The sequence below is a fragment of the Tamandua tetradactyla genome, chromosome 21, assembly GCF_023851605.1.
Source record: "Tamandua tetradactyla isolate mTamTet1 chromosome 21, mTamTet1.pri, whole genome shotgun sequence".
In the NCBI taxonomy this organism is placed as follows: Eukaryota; Metazoa; Chordata; class Mammalia; order Pilosa; family Myrmecophagidae; genus Tamandua; species Tamandua tetradactyla.
The window spans coordinates 46,435,846-46,439,294 of record NC_135347.1 but is presented as its reverse complement, the minus strand read 5'-3'; the positions used below and the strand labels follow the sequence as shown (position 1 = coordinate 46,439,294).

The following is a 3,449-nucleotide window of genomic DNA, read 5'->3' as shown; positions in this document are numbered from 1 at the left end:
ATTTTGTATCCTGACAAACAAATCGTTCATAATCTTAATCCATGTTCATATGGGTGGGAAACCATTGCAAGCAGCAGTTTTGAAGACGTCTCTCTTAGTTAAGGTGTGGCCAACTGAATGTGGGGTAGGGGTGTGTGTCTTAGTCCATATTATTGGAGGCCTGAAAAGGAGAAGAACCTGTAAACCATAAATTATAGAAAGCCACAGGAAGAAGCCAGAAGTCGGTGGAAGCTGGAAAAGCAGAGAAAAGTAGAAGCCATCCCTATGTGAGAGAAAAAAGAGATAAAATCCAAGGAACTCTGGAGATATCTGCCTTTTCCCCATCAGTCTAAGCATGGTAGTTACTTATTTTTGTTGCTAATTGCTGGGCCTTCTCCATAACACTAGTTGGTTTCACAACTCTTCCATCCTCTGTGTTAATTCATAACTTTAAATTCCCTCAATATAAACCACTAAGAGTGCATTCTACTTTCTTGATTGGATCTTGACACATACTAGGTCATCCATCTGAAGATGGACACATACTTCCATCTGAGGATGGAGGATTTTTTTTTTCACCACAAGTGTGTAATGATTCAACTGTGTATATACCTAGTAACAGAACTGCAAAAGAAATTTTTTAAGGAAGGAATTACATGTAGAAGTAAGTAAATCCACAATCATACCTGGAGAATTTTAACACACTCTCTTAGTGACTGATAGTCCAAGACAAGACTTTTCTCAAGTACGGCACTCTCCTAAGCTTATGAACTTGAAGACCAGACCCATCGACTAGAAAATATCTCTTTTAAGTTACTAATTTTGATTTGTGCTACTCCTCCTCTCATGTCGTGAAACACATCTGGAATTCTTACTAGGTGATGTTATGAGGATCTGTAGGAGAAGAAAGAATTAAAGTCCATGAGGATTTCCAATACATAAGGATACAACAAAGTTACATCATCATAAATGAGAACCAGTAACATGTTAGGATAAGTATAAAGTGCCAAAGAAGTTCCTAAGAAGAAAATTAAAACTAGGCCCAGAAGAATAAAAAGAATTTCTAAAAGGCAGTCACAAGCCTTTTATTTCATGAGTTCTTTTATTTATTATTGATCATGCACATCACATCAGCTACAGTTTCTGGTACTGTGTATATATATATATAGTAAAAAGATACAGTGGTTAACCTTATGTAGCTCACAGTTCATTGGAGATCTTGAGAAGACACAGCAAAGACCCATTATCCAGCCTGAGGAAGGGGTTGCTGAGGAAGACTTTCTAAAAGAAATCATATGAATGATACAGATTTGGAAAAATGGAATGGAAGTATATATCAGAAGAGAGGAATGGTGGAGATGGTGGGTAAAGATGGGGAAGCTGTTCCGAATGTCCACAAAATACCCCCAAAGGAAAACATGTCTCATTCTTTTTAAATGCCTCTTACATTACACCATTCCCTCAAGTTGAATCCATATATCCAAACAAGAATTTGCCTGCAGTGAGATTTCTGTGGCTACACATGTTGATGTTCTTTCAAAACATGAGGCAAAGATTATATTTCACTCTTGAACTCTGTACACAATGTTGCAAATCAAGATGTCCTTTATCCTTTCAAGTTTAATAAAAATATCACTTTTTAAAATTACTATTCCAAAAAGTTTAAAGAAAAGAGAGAGAGCAAATTTCCCAAACCCAGAAATATCAGCGGTCAATTTTAAGCCAAGTTTGTTTATCACCAACTCTAGAAGAAATCGTGAAGCACAAAGCAATTTATTTCTTTTAAATAGAATTTCCTTCCTGTTTTATGTCCTTCTTCTCAATTATCCTTCAGATGATCAAATGTTTCTTTAGCTCCTTCATTGTATTTGTGCTTCTGCTTGGTAAATGATAGTGATTATCATTAAAACTGGGATATCAATCCTTGGTAAATTTCAGGTTAAATCCTTTTCTTGTCTTAACACAAGAAAGTGAGTTATGTAAAAATTCAGGCAACACTTTTTCTTTTGCCTGGTGTTCTGTAAAGCATACTGTATAAGTGAAAACGAACAATGCAGTTTAATGAGTCACCCTATGCTCCTTTGGACGGGTCACAAAGGACGAAACTCATGACCCCCACCCTCTCCTCCCCTTGCTGCAGTGTGATCCCTTCACCCCCTTCCCCTTGCCACAACTCGTGACTCCCTTTGTAAAAGGTTCCTCAAGGCAAAAAATAAACAGGTTAGAACAGACACAGCGAAGAAGGACACAGAAATGCACCCTCCCTTCCTGGTGTCACTTATCACTTACACTTAAAACACAGCTCCCCACAACAAAGAGCCGGAGCCATTTTTCATTCCTTTTGCTGGCAGGTCTCACTGCCTGCCTGCTCTTTGCCTGCTTTCTCTCTGCTTTTTTCCCTTCAATAAACCTGTTAAACTTTAACTCTCTGTCCTGCAAGGATTCCTTAATGACTCTGAGCCTAACACCTTTCACTTCCAATAAATTTTCCCTTTCCCTGAAAGCCTTACCAGGAAAAACGCTTACAAAAAAAATCCCCAACATAACTTGCTAACAACCTCTCCTTTTTCACTGAAATTTGATGTTATCCAGAATCCTGGGTCAACTGCCTTTTAAATGCACTAAAATCTAGATAAAAGTAGATTATAAGCTCCATGAGGTACAGGGCCCCCATTCAGAGGTGGAATAAAGGACCTCACAGTTTCTGACAAATGTAAAGCTGACCTCCAGAGATCATGGAGATCAGTTCTATCCATTACAACCATTGGTAACTAATGACCTAAGCTACTAATGAAATCATTTACAATTTACATGCATATTTGATTTGCTGCCTAGAGCTTCGGAGAGTGTTTTTAGCAATTCTGCAAAGCTAGTACTTTTGATTTTCAATTTGCTTATTCTGTTTCACCTCAACAAACACCTTTCTAGAGTCAAAACAATCCCTTCCACTGCAATTCATCTACCAGTTAAGAGAAGAAAGAAAGTTATTAAGGAGTTCTAGGTATATTTTTCATGCATGTTTATAGGTCTATCTTTGTATTAAAATCCCCAGGGATGCCAAATTATTCCATAAAATCCAAAGTCACCAAGGCAGTAGCATTTGTTATTTGAATTCATATAGTCCAAGACACCCTCCAAGTCACCACCCTGCAAATATACCCCCTAGAGAGAACTTAAACCTTTTACAAATGACTGTATCAAAATGTGCAATATTGCATTCCTCTGATAATTTATAAGAAATAGCATGTCAAATAAATAGTAAATTTAACAAATATTGTGTAGTTTTCTCCAGAACCTTGACATTTCAAGTTTTTGAGACTCTTGCTTTTTAAAAATCTGACCTTTTCTACTTAAATATCATATTTTTACATTGCATTTTGATAACTCAATAATGTTTTAAAGTGAACATTTTGTGCCTTCAACTTGAAAGTACACAGAGCAACATGGCAAGAGAAAGTTAAAATTTTTTA

At 36.7% G+C, this 3,449-nt stretch overlaps 1 long non-coding RNA gene across 1 annotated transcript; it reads right to left on the bottom strand.

Moving 5' to 3' along the window:
• Nucleotides 1-669: 669 nt before the first annotated feature.
• Nucleotides 670-2,349, bottom strand: LOC143665362 (uncharacterized). Its single transcript, XR_013166912.1, has 3 exons — nucleotides 2,269-2,349; nucleotides 1,170-1,260; nucleotides 670-873 (listed from the first exon to the last, which is right to left on the bottom strand). It is a non-coding gene; the product is annotated as an uncharacterized LOC143665362 (long non-coding RNA).
• Nucleotides 2,350-3,449: the final 1,100 nt, after the last annotated feature.